Genomic DNA, 22,151 nt, shown 5'->3' on the forward strand with positions numbered 1-22,151 from the left:
TCATCATAAGAATATCTAATTTTAAAGGGAATCTTTGTTGAATCAGTTATACTGTCAGCGTATGAATCTGTGTATACTGATCTTCCACATTCCAAAATGAATGAAATAAAATGGTGCTTTTAACATTGATAAGAATAACTATTTCTGCTAGCAGATCCATTGTATTTAATAGTGAAATATCTTAGAAATTCATGATTGGATTGTGGTTAAGAACAAGAAGTGATTGCAAAATCTAAACAAGCTGTAGTGTGATATATACTAAAGAATCCTGCATAATTGCCAGCAAAAAGATTATATAATTTCTCTTTAGGTGAGAAAGTTCTGGGTTGTTAGAAGTTGTATGTAATTCTGAATACAATGTTTCTGCTTACAGACTGTATGGCTTTATGCAAATATATATGTTGCAGACAACTCTTTAGCAGTCCTGATGTTTTCTTGGCCCCAGTGTTCATGCAGTATTGATGCATGTATTTGTTTGTTGTAAACCATTTTGAATTCATTTATGTTAATTTATAAACATTTGTGGGGTTACAAAGTGTGTGCACTGGGATGGAAGGAGGTGAGCATATGGAAAATGTTTAGATCATTTGAAAATAATCTCTATGCAATTTCATCTAAGACTGATTTCTCTGTGTTATAGTGGAAATTTACAATTTCCTATGTCCTTGTTAGGTGGACTGTGTGCTCTTGAAATTACTTGCTAGACATACGTGAATGAACTTACCTTTTCAACATAGTCTCCAGTTTACAGTTTATTATCTCAGAGGTGCATAAAATGGTTGGAATAATAATGGTCTAGCAGTTCTGAAATTCAGGGAAAGTCTGTATATTTAATGATATTGCCTCACATCATTAAATGGTGCAGTCTTAATTACATAAATGGATTTAACATAATTTTTAAAATATTTCGGTTTTGTTAATAGAACTGTGTTAAATAACTATACTTTGCTGTGTTAGTGTCTGTGTTGGTGGAAAAGAATTTACCATCATCAACTGTTTAGCTTGTTTCCATAAAGTAGGCTGAAGGCTATACCAAAGGGACTGTTGAAGTAGGAGAATCAAAGTGCAGTTAAAAACACAAACTAACCCAAATCTGTGCCCACACACCACCTGAGGATTTAGTTATTATACATGCTAACATTTTATGAGTCATACAAAGGGGAAGGGAAGACAGGCTCATCATCAGCACCAGGTTGGATGCTCCTTCTAGTTTCTCTTTGAATTTTGAGAATTGGATTATGATAAGGCCGGCCCGGGCAAAGGAGAATTGAAGGGAAGAGAAGAGCAGAAAGGACAGTTGGAAAAGTGGAAAAGAGAGGCTGAATTTGTTTGGCGAAACACATTGTTTATGGCTATTTGTGTCTCTGGCCTACCTAGGCAAGGAGACAGTTAACAGAAGATGGTCAGATTTTTTTTTTTAAAAGGGGGATTTATCTCATTAGTATTAGTTAAGATCCCCTGCTCTTGCTCCTGCTAATAATGGAAGTCATCAGTCCAACAAATGACTGCAAAGTACACTGAACAATCACACTTAGTAAGAGAAACAAACAAAACAATCCCAAGAAGTTATCCTAGTGCTCTTTAAGAGTGCTGTTAGGCGCAAAGAGGTCACCATGCCTAGTTTGAGCACCATGATCTTGTTAAGATATAAAGAGCATGAGAACAATTACTATTTAGGGATGATATACACATATAGGAATGATATACATATAGAAAGGCTGGAAACACTGAAAAAAATAATGAGGGGAAAAAAGCAGCAAATTCAGAAGAGACAGAACTGAAGTTTTCCAGAAATTAAAGGAGATAGCGAGGGTCAAATCAGATAAACTCTTCGAACTACTTCTCAAAAGGAGGGACTCATTCAGGACTGGAAAAGGTAGATTTATAAACAAGGAAACATATAAACAAGCAGGCAAAATAAAAGTTTAGTCAAAATGACAAGGGAACAAATTGTGGAATGCCCTAGTTGGGGTATCAGTAGACGTTGTAGCTATGTTTATACAAAACAAAACAAGGTACACACTTATCTGGAAGGAATAAAGCATAGTATTTATGGAATTTTATAGTATATTAACTGATTAGATTAAATGGATTCCAAAGTCTGTTTTCAGGCTCTACTTTCTTATTTTCTTATAGATATGTATTACTGAAGTCTGGTATTGTACTGGTTATACTGGTAGAAGCTTGATATCAGTAATCTATTTAATACGTATTATAAATTTCAGCTTATTGGCTGAAACTTAATGAACCAAACACTAGCTGTATCTTTTAAGAAGCCAGAACTAAAGAGAAAGGGGTGAGAACTTAAAAAACAAACAACCTCCTCCCCCCCCCCCAACTGGAAACCGGTGTAAATTAACTGTAACTCAAATAAAAACAATATGCTTAAATGAAGGGTGTAAAATGGAAACCAGAAACATCAAGCAGAGAACCCCATTTAATGCCAATTTTAAAAACTTTTATCAAACTTGTAGAGAACACATAATATAACCACCTGAAGGCAAGCTATAACCAGTGACTTGATCACTGCCCCACAGTTGCCGTGATCTTCCCTTTTATGCCAATTTAAGCTTCCTAGTTTTCTACAGAACAACTGTGACAAAAGTCTGGAGCAGATTGATAAGAATAGTCTCCTGACTTAGTGGAGCTAACTTGACTGAAATTGAGCCAGAATTCTAGCAGGAGGATTTTTATGGAAGGTTCAATCATTCCATTTCCTCTATTGGTAAAAGTGAATTTGTAGATTCCTGACTGTTTCAGAATGGGTAAGTAGCTGAGTTTGAAAAGTACTGAAGATACTTGCTCAGGGTGTTCTGTACAAGTCTTGGACCCAGGGCCCAGGTGGACATTATTATAAGATTTAAATGTTGAGCATCCCATTTCAGTGTTTTAGTTGTGGCAAGTGGTAAAAACATCCTGACTAAAGCTGTATGGGTGGGACAGTGAGGTGGTAAGGTTGATGATGTGGAACATGGATGTATATATTGTTTCTCTCTGCATTCTGTGAATACATATGAGAGACTTAGGCCTGCAGGGGTTATCTACAGAGAGAAAATAAGGAGGTTATTGAGAATTTGGTTGGATTTCTATTTCTTAAATGGCTGAGGGAAACATTGAGTCTGGCCCTTGAGTTCTTTGCAACATACCTTCTCAGTGATGGCATATGAGTGGAGGGAGAGAATATGTTTCAGTTCATCAAGAACTCAGTGAGTTTGTGTGGATAGGCTAAAGTATTTTACAAGATTTAGTGTAAGGCTGCATAGTTCAAGAGTTCATATTCTAGTTACAATGGCCAAGGTCAGTTATTCACACAATGAGGGGAAACTCTTACATACACAAGTAGATAAATATTGTGCAGCAGGTGCTCAGCAATGTTTCAAGCCCTTGTATTACCATAAGATCTTGAAGAGCTATCTCCACACTTTTATCAAGACCCTTTAGAACATCAGCAGCTTAGAGAAGTCATGGCTGATACCGATTTAAAGAATTTCAATGTTGTGTAACAAGTGAAAGAAGGATAATACAGCGCATCCCTCTGCAAATGTGGGCTGGCACATGTGTACCACTTCAGAGTCCAAAAGCGGAGGGTACAGACCAGTATGTGGGGGTGTTCTCTCTCTCTCTCTCTCAGGAAGAGAGAGAATCATACTTTTCAGGGTCATATGGGACAATTACAATCATCTAGTCTCACCTCCTACTGCATCAAGTCTAATAACTTGTGGGCTTTCACTTCGGTGAGAGTTTCTCAGTGTTCAACATCTCGGAAAATAAAGCCACTTATTTTGGTGTATAAATATGGACTTAAAAGTCCAACTTTAAGGGTCCATTTAAGAAGAAAAACTTGGTATGTGTTTCTCTAATGCTGTAGAAAGAAAAACTTTTAGGATGTTCGATTGGCAGCTAGGACAATCGTTTTTACTGCAATATGGAAAAATATTTTATTTTAAATTGTTGCAAAGAGTGAGCTATCATGAAAAACTAAACGGATCAGGTGCTGTCACAGGAAACTATTTTCATTAGTTTTTCTCATCAGGAGTATTAGAAGGCTGCATGTGTTCTTCATTATACCCAGCATATCCTAATACTTTTCATAAAAGGCATACCTTCTGAAACATTGCTCTTGTTCCTTGAATGAATTTTACTTTTAGTGGCTAAGTCAGGGAGCAATCAGATATGCGTAATTTTTGACTGTCACTATGCAGTTCTGTGGTACTAAAGCAAGATGTTGCATAACATCCACAGAATGGTAAAATTAAGAAAAAATCCCTTCTGTCTTTGTTTGAACAAAATGATCATGCAGTCTATAACATATGGGTGTTGCTGTATTTTTCATAGTCTCTGGAAAAGAATCTGCTGGTGCCTGCTGTAATCTTTCTTCAAAAGGAACTAGGAATGAGTTTTTGCATAACTATTAAATTATTATGGCATCTTCAGACAAAAAAGGTTGGCCTTGGGTTAGAAATACCTGCTCTAACCCCACTCATGTAGGCATATAGGAGCCCACCAGTACAGTCCCACAGATGAGTCTTCTATACCAAATAGTGGTTCTGTTTAGTAGGAGCACAATGGGTGTTTGAGGGTGGATGAAGAGCTGCCAATGGACCTGTGGCAGGGTAGATCCCTCAGCCACACTCCATTAGAGGGAAGGGAAACTGAGGCAGCTGAAGAGCATGGGCTGCAATAGCTGCTTTTGAATGGTTGTGCTAGTTCTTTATGACCTGGGGGTAGGATTGCATTTCTGGCTCCATATTTACCTCTGGGCCACAGACACACACATATGTGCTGCCTGCCACTATTGAGTGCAAGTCATCTACTTAAACCATGGTGAGAAACGCTATAAGCAAATTATAGCTATTTCCAGTAACCATTATTTCAAAAAGGAGCTTTTCCTCGTGACCACACTTACTTCCAAACATAGAACTATTCCCACTTAGACAAGTCATGTTCTGCTTTCCTACTTACTTATGTATGTGTGTGTACATATATAATAATTTTAAAATGAGGTTGCATCACAATTTTCATGTGAAAAATTTGGCCTAAATATAAGTTGCTCATGGGTAGCTCTATCTTTATTGAATTAGGCTCTTAGCATTTGTTGCTGTAATTGAAATGGCATCTCAGTGTTCATGCCGAATCTATCTTATTTATGACTTTTCAACGGCCCATACATTTTTCTTTGTAAAGTGGTTTTATAGAAAGTTGCTGATTGTTTTTGTTTTTTCTTCTCCCTTTTCTCATCAGTCATAGTCCATTTAAGGCTATCACCACATTACAGCTACCACAGTTTTGAAGCAGCCTGAAGTAGCTATTGGTGACCCCATGTCAGCTGTCTGCTAAGCCTGATTACTAATCTACAGTGTTATTTAATATAAAGGTCAAATAAAACCCTAAAGGGGAGAAACATTGTTTTGTTTCATTTTAAATTCTGCTTAGAAAGAGAGCCACTGTTTTATAAGTAACCAATAATAAGCCTCCTTCATTTGTCAGGACTCAGATCTAGGTATTTAGTATATTCTTGCATAGATTTCCTATAGCAGAACAAGTGCTGAGTCTTGGACTTGATGCAGAAGTCAACAAAATAATTAATAATAACGATAATAATTAATGACACTGTTGTATCAATCAGAATGAACAATAATAGCAATTCATGGATTCAGGGAGGATATACCTTTGAGGCCACATTCTGCTCTATGTTCCACTGAAATAAATCCCTGGACTTCACTGGCTGTTACTCTGTTATACACCAGTATAACTCTGAGCAGTATGCATCAGTGTAACTGTGAGCACTGTCTGGAACTTACTGGTGATCTCTAACTCACAAGCAAGGAGGGAATGAGGACAAGTGCCTTTTTAATCAGAAAGTGTCAGTGACAATCTGTCTTTTGTGGAGGTTCGTAAAACTTAATTTTAACCTTTTTAGTAAAAAAATAAAAAGGTTTTAGGGAACTAATTAGAAAATAATTTTGGTGCCAGAAAATTATTTCTTGAGCCTTTCCCTGAGTGATATCTGCACTATGATGCCGTTGACCTTTTAAGGATGCAAGCAAAATACCTTAATTGGTAAATGCTCACACTTTTTAATGTACTGGCCCCAGGGATGTGTGACTGTTAGAAACAAAACTACCTACTCATTTCCATAGGCATATGAACATACACAGACCAAGGGATATTATACTGTCTAGCATTTTTGTAAGATTTTATCTGCACTAATTAAACATAACTTCTCCTCCTTCCTTTATCAGTAGTGGTATCCTCATTTAACTCATGCAAATGAAAACTGCACCACCAGCAGTGTAGCAATTGTTTGTTTATGTTTAGATTTTTTTAAAAAATGTGCCCATATCTCTGGGCATATCGTCATAAATTATTAAAACTATACAAAATTAATTGACTAATGTCAACCAAATCTAGAGAGACTCAACCCCATAATAAGCTATTGGCAGAAATATCAATATTTATTTTTATTAAAATAATTTATAAAATTCTATAAATTTACATGACATTTTATATTGAGTATATATAGACATAGAGTAGGGCAGGATTGCTGCTCTGGAGAATTTGTAAGTTAAGGTTCTGATCCTGCAAAGGGATCTGTGTGGGTAAAAAAATCTACCCACACACAATATTTTGCAGGATCAGGATATAGGAGACTTAAGGTATAATTCATCAACACCCTCTCCTGAAAAAGCCTGTGTAGATACATAGATGGGTCCTACTGAAGTCAATGGGAGTTTTGCTACTGAGTTAGACAGAGCCAAGATTTTACCTATGAACTTTATACTGTGGCTCAAGGTTAACAGACTGGTTTTCTGACAGAACAACTCAAGGGCCACTCCACAGAAGTTGCCCTGCCAATAGGCCTCAGATGTTCAGATCTAAGGACTGAATGGCGGTAGATCAGCTGATCACAACTCTTGTGATGGTGCATGTATACATTTATAATATGTGCATACATAGTGACAACCAGGTTCATTTAAAGAAGTGTTGGCATATAATGTAATGTAGGTAATGCGGCCTGATTATGAATGCCTCAGATGCCGCTCTCATTTATGGCAACCAATAATAAGCCTCCTTCATTTGTCAGGATTCAGATCTAGGTATTTAGTATATTCTTGCATAGATTTCCTATAGTGGAACAAGTGCTGAGTCTTGGACTTGATGCAGAAGTCAATAAAATCATTAATAATAACAATAATAATGAATAACACTGTTGTATCAATCAGAATGAACAATAATAGCAATTCAGGGAGGATATACCTTTGAGGCCACATTCTGCTCTGTGTTCCACTGAAATAAATCCGTGGACTTCACTGGCGTTTACTCTGCTATACACCAGTATAACTCTGAGCAGTATGCATCAGTGTAACTGTGAGCACTGTCTGGAACTTAGGTTCATTTATGAAACCTCCATTCCTGGTTAGTGGCAATTTAGTGTTTTCCCTCCACAGGATTTAGTATCTTCTTTCTATAGGATGTCTGCTTATCATTCCATCTATTAGGAGTCCATCTGTATATATGTCTATATTGGGGTGTGTGTATACAAATATAATTGTGTATATATGCATATATGTACATCTACTGTACATTTATTTGTTTATGCATGTTGATGTCCTGGCTAACTAGCAGATTGATACAAGGCACAAGATTTCAGGACAGTCCTGTTGTATATAACCAAAGAGTGTGTCTGTGATGTATAATAATAAAACCTAGCTCTTATACAGAGCTTTTCATGAGTAGATCTCAAAGCACTTTACAAAGAATGTCAATGTCATTATCCCTATTTTACAGACAGAAAAACTGAGGCACAGATCTGCACAGTGACTTGCCCAAGGTCACCCAGCAGGGTAGAATTAGAATAGAACCCAACTATCCTGAGCCCCAGTCCAATGCTCTATCCAGTAGGCCACACTTAATCTTCAAAACTGATTTGTAGTAATAGACTAGTCTGTTATTTCAGTTAATATAATTAGAATTAATTTATAAAAACATTAGCTAAGCTTTGATTAGAATGCCTAGTTTGTCTTTGATTGCTTTAGCAATTTTTACTTCAACTGTAAAATTTAAGAGATGAAGTCTGGCAGAGCAGTGACCAATTGGCTATCCAAAGGTTGTAATGCCTTAACTTGCACCTATTGTGTTTCTGATTTTATACAGATAAGAAATTGGACATTGTACACATCAGTTTATTACCTAAAATATACATAATTGCTTTTAGAGATTAGAGCGATTGTACTGATGTTCTTTGTTAAGTTTATTTTTACCAGGTTTTCAAGGCGAAATGCATTGTAAACCACTCCTTTGGCAACATTTATAGCAATAGCATATACTTTATCTCCTTAGTAAACTCTCTAGACAGTAAGAGCTGGTGCCTTTTAAAATTGCCTTTTGGTCTGTCACATGCTTAATCTTGTTTGTTTGGGTTGCATTTTCTTTTTGGACACCATAATCTTTTAACCTGCTTTTCATTCTGAGGACTTTTTGTACAATCATCCAGTGAATGAACCTACCTAATTTGCTTATGAGCTCTAAATTGAACTATATTTATGTTAACGAGTCTTTCCATTGTCTAGATGGCTATGAATGTTTCCTTGGTAAATAAGAAACCTGAGCTTAGGAGTGATCCTTGTGATATTAATCCTACTTGCCTGTCAAATGTCTTGAATTAGCAGTAAAGTCTGTCACTCAGGATAATAAAGTATGTACATTTTACAGCTTGAACATGTATAAGGACCTGTTCCTTCGCACCACTGAGGTCAATGGGAGCTTTGCCATCTATTTGAATGGGCACAGGATCAAGCCCAAAGTTATTTCTTTTTGGTGTATGTTTTTAAAAGATCCCTTTTTGCTCAGATATGCTTGTTCACATGTTGTATCTGCCCTGTTTTCTTTACAACAGAAACCCATTAAAATATTGTCCACAGATCCACAGTCACATATAGTAATATATCTGAACTTCTGTCTGATTTTAGCCCCTTGACACATTAGCAAATTTTACACACTTGTTTAAAAGAAAAGTGTTGGGTTTAAAATCATTTATTTAAAAAATGTCATTATCTGTGATGCTAATAATAATAATACGTCAGATGAGTGTTGAAAAACGCAGGGTACATTGCATAAATGTATTTTGAATAGAATAATTTGAACTACTTACATATCCTGCTTGGTTCTAAATCAGGGGTGGGCAAACTTTTTGGCCTGAGGGCCACATCAGGGAATAGAAATTGTATGGTGGGCCATGAATGCTCACAAAATTGGGGTTGGGGTGTGAGAGGGGGTGCGGGCTCTGGGATGGGGCTGGGGATGAGAGGTTTGGGGTGCAGGAGGGTGCTCTGGGCTGGGATTGAGGGGCATGGGGAGAGGCTCGGGGTGCAGGCTCAAGTGGCTCCCAGAAGCAGTGGCATGTCCTTTCTCTGGCTCCTATGCGGAGGTGCGGCCAGACGGGTCTGCATGTTGCCCCATCCGCAGGCACTGCCCCTGCAGCTCCCATTTGAGCATGTAGGAGCTGGAGTGGGGCCGCAGTTTCCGGGAGCTGTGTGATGCAGCCCCGACGCCGTGCCCCATCCAGAGCGCTGGAGCAGGGCTGAGCCGTGTGGTGCAGCCCCGATCCAGCGCTCTGGCCGGAGCGGGGTTGAGCTGCATGGTGCGGCTCATGGGCCGTAGTTTGCCCACCCCTGTTCTAAAGTCATTTTAAACACTTAGGTATCACTATGGGCATCTCTATATCTTCTGCTCAGCCTGCAATCCTCGTTTAAAATGTGAACACCATGTTAGGAGCTATAAAGAATGGGATGTAAAATAATACTCAAAATATGATTATGCCATTATACAAATCAGTGGTACTCACTCACCTGAAATAGTCTCCAGTTCCCACCAGCCCATCTCAAAAAGATATATCATAAATTTAAAGATACATCAGAGACAGGTGATGAATTTGATTAGTTGGTGTGAAAATACTTCCATATTAAGAGAAACTAAAAATATTGGGGCTCCTTAGTTTAGAGAAAAGCCATAACAGAGGTTTACAAAATAATGAGTGATATAGAAAAGACAAGATTTGTCTTTCATAATATAAGAGAAAATGGACATTTAGTGTAACTGAAAATTAAAACTGATGAGGAAAGGTATGAGACAGTTATATCGGTAATGAAAACATCTACCATCTAGGTTAGGATTTTTTTTTTTTTGAGACGAGGGGATGTAAACCGTCATGATTCAGGCCACAAACCAACCATTAACTGAATGTGGTAAAGAATTCTGTAGTAGCTGTGTTGGTCCCAGGACATGAGACAAAGTGGATGAGGTAATATCTTTTATTGGACCAACTTCTGCTGGTGAAAAGACAAGCTTTTGGAGCTACAGAGAACTATTCTTCAGGTCTGGAAAAGGTAATCAGAGTGTTAGGTAAGTGTTAGGAAGAAATTAAATGATGGGGGTCTAAATTAGCTGTTACCACTCAAGAAAGAGATCTTGGAGTCATTGTGGATAATTCTCTGAAAACCTCCACTCAATGTGCAGCACAGTCAAAAATGGTAATACAAGGCTGGGAAACATTAAGAAAGGGATAGATAAGAAGACAGAAAATATCATATTGCTTCTATATAAATCCATGGTACGCCCACATCTTGAATACTGCATATGTCGTTCCCCCAATCTCAAAAAAGATATATTGGAATTGGAAAAGGTACAGTAAAGGACAGCAAAATAGTCAGGGGTATGGAGAATCTTCCATATGAGGAGAGATTAATAAGTCTGGGACTTTTCAGCGTGGAAAAGAGACAACTAAAGATGGATATAAAATCATGACGAGTGGGGAGAAAATAAATAAAGAAGTATTATTTAGTCTTTCTCATAACTCAAGAACTAGGGCTCACCAAATGAAATTAATAGTAGCCAGGTTTAAAACAAACAAAAACAAGTACTTCTTCACACAACAAATTCGTGGAACTCTTTGCCAGAGGATATGGATATTGTGAAGGCCAAGACTATAACAGGGTTCAAAAAGGAACTGGATAAGTTTATCGAGGATAGGTGCATCAATGGCTATTAGCCAGGATGGTCAGGGATGCAAAACCATGCTCTGAAGTGTCCTTAGCCTCTGTTTGCCAGAAGCTGGGAATGGGTGACAGGTCACTTGATGATTACCTGTTCTGTTTATTCCCTCTGAAGCACCTGGCATTGGCCACTGTAGAAAGACAGGATACTGGGCTAGATGGACCATTGGTCTGACCACTGTTCCCGCTAAGCTGTGCACGTGTGCGCGTGCACACAGATCCTAAACCCTGCACATACGGTGAAACACCGCACAAAACTTTGCACAGAAGAAATTTTTTGTGCACATGGCCTGTCAAAAATTAGAGGGAAAGTTGAGTCTGACCTTATAGAATCATAAAATATCAGGGTTGGAAGGGACCTTGGGAGGTAATCTAGTCCAACCCCCTGCTCAAAGCAGGACCAATCCCCAATTTTTGCCCCAGATCGCTAAATGGCCCCCTCAAGGATTGAATTCACAAGCCTGGGTTTAGCAGGCCAATGCTCAAACCACTGAGCTATCCTTTCCTCCCATGGCTGTTCTTACGTTCTAACTTATTTATTCAATTACTGTCCACTTAGGTGTTTGTTACATCTTCCTCTGAAACCTCTGGTGCTAACACCTGCTGGAGACAGGTTACTGAACTAGATGGATACTGGTCTAGTCCAGTGAAGCAATTTCTTGTGAAACAGAAAACATTTTAAAAAATGGAATTCACTTTTTGCTATTTCTGCTTTTCATTTTCTTTGTCTTCGTCTTAGCTTAAATGGAAATAAATGAGACATTTTCAAATTGCTTTTAGTAGTTAGTTTCTAGTCTGTCTCATGCACTAGCACAACTGTGTAATGTGTAGCTTGCAACCAATACAGAGAAATGTTTAAACTCAAACAAAAAAATAATTTTCATTGAATTGCAGAATAAAACTGATAACTCTTAACAATAACATTAGGTTTTGTGTAAATACCTTAGGTTGTTATAACCCTTACTTGTGTCTAAAGTTCTTCCACAAGTACTCACATGAGTAGTCCCAGGGGCTACTCATGTTGTATATGCTTACAAAGCTGGGCAAGGATTACATTATTTAGCCTCTAATTTGTTATAGTACCTATATGTTGGGTAGACTACCCAACACTGTCCCTTTATTATGAAAAATGTCATTCCCTCATGCTAGCTAGCTAAGCGGAATATTTTGGTACATCCAAGTTTTCATTTTATTTATTTTGTGCTGTCTTGCATATTCAGAGACTGAGACTTAAACAAGGAAATAAATTGATATTACATTTTTGAGCAGATGGACTAGAAGCAGCTAATAAAGAGTTTTAAGTACTCTCTGATCATCTTTTTTGATCTCTGTATTCATCTTTCATTCTTTGTCTCTCCTACTATAAACAAGCCGTAAAACAGAGGATGTGGCTTAATTTTGGAATTGCAGGTATTATTAATGCTATATTTTAAAAAGTGAAATCCTGTCTTGCCAGGAACAGTGTACTCAGTAACACTGTTACTATTACTTATTTTGTACATAAGATAATATACGGTTTTCTGCAAACTGTTTAAGAAAGCATTAGGTATTCTTAGGAGAGTTTTGTTTGCCTTTAAGTGGGTTTGTCTTTGGCAAAAGAAGTGGTCTATCATAAAGACTGAAGTCTTACCAAGACGTGCATGGATTCGCAGAGGCAAGCCTCACGTGTCTGTCAGGAACATCAGAAAGAGATTCCATGAGTGTCAACACGCTGCCTTTGTAGCCCTTACATTGTTCTTCCCCACACAGGGATAACATATGGCCCAAAAGACCACAGTGGGAAGTCTTATTTACTCACAGAACAGGTGAAGTACATGTTGCAGCACAGCTAACTTTCCCACACTTACCCAACAATATGCCCCAACCCTTCTTTGGATGATGGGACAGGTCAGTCTCTGGGTTGATATGGTCATTAGTTTCTTTTCTGTGATTGGTAAAAGTTTGCCCATTGTTATGTGGAACTGGTTTGGATCAACTCAGTTTGCATAGACGACTGAACTGCCATGCAGCAGTGATAACCTGTGTTCAGTACTAACCTGGGGACGTTTTGAACAGTGAGCTGGAGATAAAAAGGCTTTTGCATTCCAGTCCAGTTCCCTACCACGCCCTATTCCTTCCCAATAACTTTTTTTCAAATCAAACCTCTATACCCTTAATAATTCAGGCAGGAAACCTCTTAGAGGATTATGGAGCTGCTGTTGATATTTTTGTATGCATTGACGCACGCTCATAACGTCAACTGGCCATTTTTGTCTTTTTGAATTATAGTACCTGTTTAGTGCTATATTTATGAAGTCTAAGGTCCTGATCCTATAATCTAATCCATCAGGGAGTGGCGCCTTACAGCATGAGGACTCTTGCTGAAGTCAGTGGGACTCCACACAGGCACTAAGGTCAACCCATATAGATCAGATTGCAGGCTTGGGCATATGGTTTCCAGAGTTTAAAAATAATGTTAGATGGAGACTTTTTTGCATTAGTTTATCAGATACTAGCTTCTTTTATAGTGCCAATTTTCTTTACACTCTGATAACAGGCACAATATAATTATTTGACCTTTGTTATTCCATTGCTATTGTCTATAGATTGGTGCACGTTCCATAAACTATGCAATGTACATCTGCTGCTGCATTCCTTCAAAAAAAGAAAAGGAAAAAAAAAAGCAGTAAAGAAAAGAAAGGCACAGAGAGGGAAGAAAAACCCCTATACACTTAATGTTAAATTGGAGGGTGATCTAGAGATAGAAGAGGAATCTCTTTTGTGCTTTTTAAATATTTGCCTGGCCTTCAAAAGGTATTTGTCTTCTCTGTTTACGTTGGGTTTATTTTTTAGGCCTACATGCAGTGAGAAAATGATACAGTAACAAATAATGGGCTGTAGAGGGAAAATACACTCAGCTTTCACAGTTAGTTTATATTATTTTCTACTTTAGTATTTAAAAAAGTCTTGTCTAGTTTTAAATAGAAGCTGCTTAGTGTTGTAAAAGGTTATAAATGCTACAGCATCAGATGAAGTGGAGGACAAGAAGATTATATACAGGTTGGCAGACTTTAACAAGAATTGGTTAAGTGCCCTTTCCCACTGTGGTCTTTTGGGCCATATGTTATCCCTGTGTGGGGAAGAACAATGTAAGGGCTACAAAAGTCAGCGTGTTGACACTCATGGAATCTCTTTCTGATGTTCCTGACAGACATGTGAGGCTTGCCTCTGCAAATCCATGCAAATCTTAGTAAACTCAGAGGGGAAGAACATCTGAGTGGAAGCACAGGCCTGCCTCATAGCACCTTCAGCTGTCTCCTCCTCTGTGGCCTTATGGCTTCCTTGAAACCCATGTTACCATTTGATCTCTGCTGGTGTTTTCATGGAAACATCTTCTTCGGGGTGGTATCATCCATTGACTGGAATAATATTCCAGAAGTGACTTCCAAGTGGGTTTCCAACTGGATATATGCCAAGGCCCAAAGGGAACACCCTGTGTCAAACAGTTGTTTCTCAGTGTTATCTCCTCTACTACTGAGATCTGGCTTCTTTGTGTGTCACACTGCTACCATCCCTATCATGGAGCTTTTTGTCATAATGGATGAATGTGTCATTTGTTGTGTTCTTCGCATAATTCTAAGTCATGAGAAGGAAGTATGTCCCAAACCTGCTCTTTGTAATGATGTGTATCTTCATACAACTCCTGGGAAGAGCAATTCAACAAAATGGTTTGAGAGATTTAGGTATTTTGACAAACATGCTTCAAGAATATATAAAAAATTATTCTCATTACATGTATGTCATAAAGCTCTTCGTATGTTAGCGTCTGTGAAATTACAGTCAGTTAATAATGTGTCAGCTTCCCACTGTGTGCTTTGTAGGATGCTTAACGGGTGTTGCATGATTTATTTGCTGGATTTTGCAGGATTTCTGTAGCATGTCAGGTGCTTCGCTGATTGCTTGTTGAAGCCAAGAGCGTGAGTTCCCTCCATTTGAACAAGTTTGCAACATTTTATTATTTGTAACTCTAAAGTTGTTTGAATATTTCAGAATCTTAAAACCAAACAGAGAACTCCCTTTCTAAATTTCCCCCAAAATTAAAGCAGTTCTAAGTGGGGCAACTATTTATCAATAATTGAGACTATACAGATAGTTATAATAGCAGCTAACTAATAGCTTCATAATGAAACTGGCATGTCTAAATCCTTAACACCCATTCCCCCCTTGCAAGGGGAAGAGAGGGTAGCAAAACAAGGAAGACCTTGGCTCACAAAGACCTCAAGGTTTCCCCCATCCACAAAGTCCATCAGCAAAAGTCCAGGTCTTTTACTTCTGAGAACTGGCCCTTTTTTTGCTGATGGACTAACATCCCTACTAAGTCCTACTACTAATTATGAAGCTCTACTCCTGTTTAGCCAAACTGAGCCTCCAGTGGGGAAGACAATATACCCACCAGGCCTCTGCCAGTTTAGCCCCAATAGACAGAGAAAAAATTCTTCCTTATCTCCAGAGAAGTGATTTTGTCAGATCAGCAGCAGCTGCAAAAAATACAGCTCTTACCCTACTGGTGGGGGTGGGGAGGGAAGGTAGGAAGGTATGGGGCAAGAAGCTCCCAAGGAGCTGGTCTGGGGTTTAAATTAATGAAAGTGTAGAGTGAGGGGCCAGTCAGCTCCCTTCCTCCACAACTAGTAATGGGTGTAGCACTTCTGTTCTTGTGTCCATGGCCCCCTGAACGGACACACTTGGGGATTCAGTTGTTTTGTCAAAAACGTACAGAGCTTTCAGTTTCCAGAAAGCATCACATCCCTGAAGGTGATTGATAAGTAGAGATTGAAATTCATATAGTCCCAAGATAAAAAGCCAATTGAGCAGTCCTTAGATCTTTTTGCTGCTCCTCAATGCTGCCATATTTTATCAAGTTGGCAGCAGTTTAAATAATGTCAGTACACCACTGTACACAACCTAGAGAAACTAAGGCCTGGTCTACACTGCGGGGCGGGGGGGGGGGAGAGGAGATCGATCTAAGATATGCAACTTCAGCTAAGAGAATAGCGTAGCTGAAGTCGACTTATCATAGATCGACTTAGAATCACTTACTTTGCGTCCTCGCAGTGTGGGATCGACTGCTGCTGCTCCCTTGTTGACTCCGCTTCCGCCTCTCGCCGTGGTGGAATTCCAGAGTCGACGGCAGAGCGATTGGGGATCGATTTATCACATCTACACTAGACACGATAAATTGATCCCCAATAGATCGATCACTACCTGCCGATCCAGTGGGTAGTGTAGACATGGCCTAAGAGCAGTGCAGGCTATGCCAGTTAGTGGATTTAAAGTGTAAAGAAACTAAAAGCAGTTTTGAAAATGGGAAGTTGTATAAATTGAATATTTAAGAAATAGAGATTCTGGGTGTATCTACATTTAATAGAGGCACTGGTGCCATTCTTTATATATAGTTTAGTTAAATATATATTGTGTGTACTCTGTATATGTCATGTTATATGTTTCTTGAGGGAAGTATATTTTTATAATTCCTGGGTTTCAGACTTAAACCTGTGAATGCAAGAAAATTTCTAATGAATCTATGCAATAAAAATTGTATAATGAACAGATTCTGACGGCACCCTTGTGAAATACAAGATTCATCCAACTGCTGGATTGGTAGGGAAGGCTGCTTTGGAGACGAGCAACTACAGGGCAGAGCTGCCTGGGCTTTGAAGAACTAGCTGTGCAAAGTCCATGTGGAGTTAGTTAGAGCAGAGCTGAGTATAAAGATATTTTCAGCATAGGTTAGAGTTTTGGAAGAAGGAGGTAAGAAGGCAGGCATCCAGGAGTTTTGAGGAGGGGAGCTGTTACAAGTGTGTTCAGGGCATATATGTGGGTCTTTGATCCATATTTCATAAGCGATAGAAAAACATAGGCACATTGTGAATTTCAAGCTATGATTCCATGTCTGGTGTCTGGTGATGTCATACATCACGAGAGCAAAGCTCAAGAATTTTGTGTCAACTCCAGAACTGCTTGATGGAATTATAGTTCTATACTGTATTCCTCTTTTTTGTGTGTGTATATGTATATACGTTTATTTATGTATAGCAGGAAAGTGAAACAACCTCTGTAGTTAACATTACATAAGCATTTCCATTCTAACCCCCTGTTTTTCCATCCCTTACAACTTTCTAAAACTTTGGGTTGAAATTTACCAGGCTTACTCTCTGACAAAGTGATCTTTATTTGATATTTATTTTATTTGGAAATGTTTGAGCATTGTAGGTGATATCCTATAGCAAATACGATTCTGTATGTTTCTTGCATGTGTAATGAAATGCTGGTTTTTTTCTCTCGCTTGTGTTTTTGCTTGTTGTGTATGCTTTTAGCTACGCCACCCTATGTTGTGCACCCATCTGTTCTCATGGGCAAGATGGGTCTGTAAGTCTTCAAGGAACTGTATACTTTAAGGAACATTTCAGTGCTACAGGAAGCAGTGTTCACATGGCTACTGTCAGTTGGGGAACAGCCAGGAATTTTGCCCAAGTCCCAGAATATTCAGGTGGCCTGGGCAGCCCTGACATGAGGCTTTTTAAAATCAGTGTTGATTGAACGGATGTAACTGAGGTAAAAATGGTGTGGCCTGATATTGCATATATACATTTCTAACCTATAAAGGAAGAGCCTGCCTCTCAAAGGTTAGAATGTGTGAAATGTTAAACTTGTGATTTCTGGTTAATTCAGCACACTCATGACAACTGCAGAAGAAAACTTCTCAGAATTATTCAGAGAGGGAAATGAGGCACAGATGCCACCCTTCTGCAATCTATTGCTTGGCTTCAAATATTAAGTGTTCTTGTATGTGTCATATGACATGAACTGAGAATATGCGTATATGAACAGACTGTGCATGGGGTGCTCAACTGTGTGGTACCTGCACTGGTGTGCAAGGAGCCATTCCCTTTCCCTCCATGCCCCTAATTAAGTGGTTTGACACCGTCCTATTGGGAAGCTCCAGGCATTGCACCTTGATGATGTCACTACTAGCTACTTGAAAGGGGATGGAGTGAGAGTGGATCTCTGGCTCTCTGCTCCATCCTTAAAAAGACCTGCAGCTGAAAGGGTGTCAGAGCTGCTGCTGCAGCATGTGCATCTCAAGAGTTCTAGGGAGAATTATGACTAGATTAGGCACAATTCCTCCTGGGGGTTCCTACTGTAGTAAAGTCTCTCTGCATCCCCTCGAGCAGAGGCTCTCTCTTAAAAGTCTTACAACACATTCAAGAAAATGGGGCCAGGATTTCATCTATAATTTGGCCCTAAAGGCTTAGTTTAGCAAAAGATACATATGGCTTCAGCATTCTGGAAATCATTTCCCCTCAAACCACTGTAATGTTGCCTGTTGTTAAAAAATGCATGCTTTGTTTAAATTCTATATCTTTTGGCATCCATACCATCTTATTGTTAATTATTGGGTTTGCACCTCACCATGCAAAATGGGGGAGGGGACATTTAATCTTCGGTATGCTGCATTTTAGTTCCATCCTTGTCTTCACATTTCTTTACATGATGGACTGTTAAATCAAGGATCAAGCCCTGACTGAAAATACGTTCTGTATCTTTTATTTTTTTCTTGCTAGAGAAAAATATACCTTTGCAGTTATAGACTGGAATTATACAAATATTAATCTATACAGTAAAAATACTGAGGTCTTCTATACATTATCTGAAGCTAGAAATATGCCCAATTACTCAGCAGTGCATCATAAAAGAGATGCATACTATGTTGTCTGTCAGTACCTTAAGTCATCACTCTAAAGGCTTTTTAAAAATTATCTTTTTTACTGAAACCAAGAAACAAAACAAAGACGAAAAAAAGCAAAACCAACATCAATTAGATGTCAACATGACATCAAACAGCATAATATATCATAAAAATAAATGTATGATCTGGTGACTCAATGATTTCCCTCCATATGGCATTTACAGAGATGTAAAGAAAAGGCAAACAGCTACACATTTTCAAGGAAGAAAATATAGGATATGAAATTGGAAATAGTGATAGCAGTGAGAAACTCCCAGCTGAGATTACTTGGCCACTCAGAACATGTTTAGGAGGAGGTATAGTGCCAAAAGGCTTTGTGTATGTTTGTTGAATATAGGTTGTTGTAAACTGAGCACGATGCAGGTTATACGTTTTTATAAAAGTGGTGTTAGGGAAAGAGATATTTGATGTGCTGACAAAGGTTCCAAATGTGTGGCTATCTGGTACAGCTGCACATGTGCTAGTGAAAAATTTAATTGGAGCGAAAAATTAAAAATCTTTGGGAATAAATAGAGTTTTCTGTTGAAACTCCTAAAAATAATCATTGACTCCAAGTCTATTTATATGTAAGTTGAGAAACATATGAAAAAGTGGTAAGTACATAGAAAAAACTGAGAATCAGTTAAGCCTCTAAAACAGTAATCTGGGATTTCCATTCATTATTATCGTAAAGGGGACCAGACCTTTATAGTAAAGGGGGAGAGGTGAGACTGTAGGGGTGGGAGCTGGAAAAAGAAAACTCAGAAGGATCCCTAAATGAGCACAGTCTCTGTTATTTGAATTTATTGTTCATTTTCAGTGGAGTGATAGCTGCAACAGCTCAGCCTGAACCGCCTGGCTCAACACTTCCTTTTCTAAGGAACTTGGATGTATTTCACAGTTTACATCTGGACAACAGGGCACAAGAAAAAACAAAGTGTTGAGAATATATTGCACGTTCTCTTTGCATTACTTAGGGCCTGAGTCTGCCTTTATATGCATGGGGATAAATCCCATTCCAAACACCATCTAAGTACAGAATTGGCCTTCTAGTTTATTTTCTGATAGTCTGGTTCTTGTCCCCATTTTTTTTTATCTGCTGGTGTTTCAATAATCCTCTGTGGGATTTCTGTTGTTCCCATCTGAAGCTGCATATCTATCCAGGGGCACCAGCAAGCTCTTGTAGTTAAGTCTATTACAAGTTTATCTGCAGGCTGAAGTCCCCAAAGAAAGATAAGTAATGTGCAGCTTTGAATGGTGTGGTAGGAAGATCTTTGCTTTCAAGGCCATAGAGCAGCACTATGAAGAAGTGATTCCTACCTGCTGCTTTGCCTGGGATGAAGAGTGTGTAGATAGGTAAATGAAAAATCTTACCCTTCTACCAAAATCTATCTTTTTTCCTACTTGTCACCAAAGCGATCCTTTCCTTATCTTGAAATGTTTACTTGGGATGAGAATTGTTTTGTCACTTAAACAGGTTTTAGACTTCATTGCTTGTTTGAGTTGTATTCAATGGCCAAAGTTGAAAACCACAGGGACAGTCTCTGAGGGATTCCAGCCACACTAGCAGATGAGTGTGTGTGCACACATAGTGTGTAAAGAGTAATAAACTATCATCTTATTCCTTCCCGAGAGGCAAGTGACATCAGTCTCTCTGCATTTGCTAGATCAAATCCTGGAACTGGGGAGCCAGCCTGCTGGTTTCTTTGGAGTTATTGAACCTTGGGGAATAGTACTTTTCTTAGGGAGAGGAGATAGGTAATGACCTCATTATCCTATTATTAGGATCTACTCTAGTTTCAAAGAGACAATTCAGGAGGTACCGTTCATTTGCATGGCCACATCTCCTCAGAACTTCTCAGCAGCTGCTTGGGTTGCCTTCCTAAATGTGCAGTTGGCTGTTGTGAATGGTTGAGGAAGACAGAAGCTGAGCCTAGGTGGTAGTTTGAGGAGGAGTCTAGTGTGAGGCTTGCAGACAGAAGATCCCAAGGATACGCAGCAGTACATGAAAGCCTGAAGGAAAACTCCAGAATGGTGGTGTGAGTGTACGCATGTATATTTGTGTGTCCGAAACCAGAGAATTCTGAGGGCTATGTGTAACAGTTCCTGAAGTTTACCACTTAAAAAAAGTGATCAGACTGCCAACCCCTGAATGTCCTTGCGTTCTTTATGAACCTCTGCCTGCCCTTGGAATCATCACACATTGCATCCTGACCAAAGTTCTCCTGAGAAGTCTCACTGTGTGCCCTCATTCCCCCACTGTAATTCCTTCTTAGCCCCACATCCTTTTCAGCTGAAGAGGATTCTCCTCAGCCTGGGAGGCCAGAGCATGAACCTTTGTGGAGTGAAGGTGCTGCACTGTCCCCTTATTGCAACAGGGATTGAGAGACGGGGAGTGGAAACTAAATTCATTTTTTCATTCATTCATTCATTCATTCATTCTGGGTGGCAATGAGAACATTTCTAGTCGGCTGCCAACTGTCCCAGCCCCCATAACTGTGATACAACAGATTATCTTATACTTATCAATGGCAATTATAAATTTGTTTGCAATTTTGCCCCACCTTATGTTCATTATTAAGTTCAAAGATTGTGCTTTTAACTTTTTAAAAATGTGCTCATCCTGTGTTTTAGGCTAATGTCCAAGCAATATGGTACAAAAATATATAACCTATTCGATCCCATAGCACAGTGTTTATTACGGGCCTGATCCAAAGGCCACTAAAGTCAGTCTTTCCATTTACTTTAGTTGGCCATGGATCTGGCCCCTATATGCATACAGCACAATTGAAATGCATTCTTTCCTAGGGTAGATTGCCAGCAACTAAGCAGCACTCATCACACTGGGAAGTACGGACCCTTGCTCATATGAAAAGTGGTATGTGGTCTTGAATGTCCACAGAGAGCTGACAGAAGCTCAGATTTTAAGGCTTCATTCAGAATTACTCCCAATGAATCCAGCAAACTTCATGGAAGTCAACGTATCTATCCTGGAAGGATGAAAGTCTGAACCCTCTAAGATTTTGATCCTGTTGTTCCAGGGCATGCTTTTTAAACCTGATGCATAGCCAACTAAACCATCACCCCTTTTTTTTCCTTCCAGATTTACTTACAATGCCACACTTTGTTTACATTCCATGTTTGTAAACCAGTCAATTTACTATTGATGGGATGCTGTGTTGATGATAGTGTGGACTGATTTAACATCAGTAGTAATAGGGTATTTTGATTTGACTGCGGCATTAGGGGAAATTTCTGAAAACACGTCTTTTATATATTTACTGTAAGTCGCGGGAACCAGCACTTTTTATGTGCTCAGTCACAAATGTAATATT

At 38.9% G+C, this 22,151-nt stretch overlaps 1 protein-coding gene across 20 annotated transcripts in view; it reads left to right on the forward strand.

The window, feature by feature from the left end:
- SOX6 (SRY-box transcription factor 6) overlaps positions 1 to 22,151 on the forward strand; it is a 451,605-nt gene that overhangs the window by 136,935 nt on the left and 292,519 nt on the right. The window lies entirely within an intron of this gene.

Source organism: Caretta caretta, chromosome 6 (assembly GCF_965140235.1).
Source record: "Caretta caretta isolate rCarCar2 chromosome 6, rCarCar1.hap1, whole genome shotgun sequence".
NCBI lineage: Eukaryota > Metazoa > Chordata > Testudines > Cheloniidae > Caretta > Caretta caretta.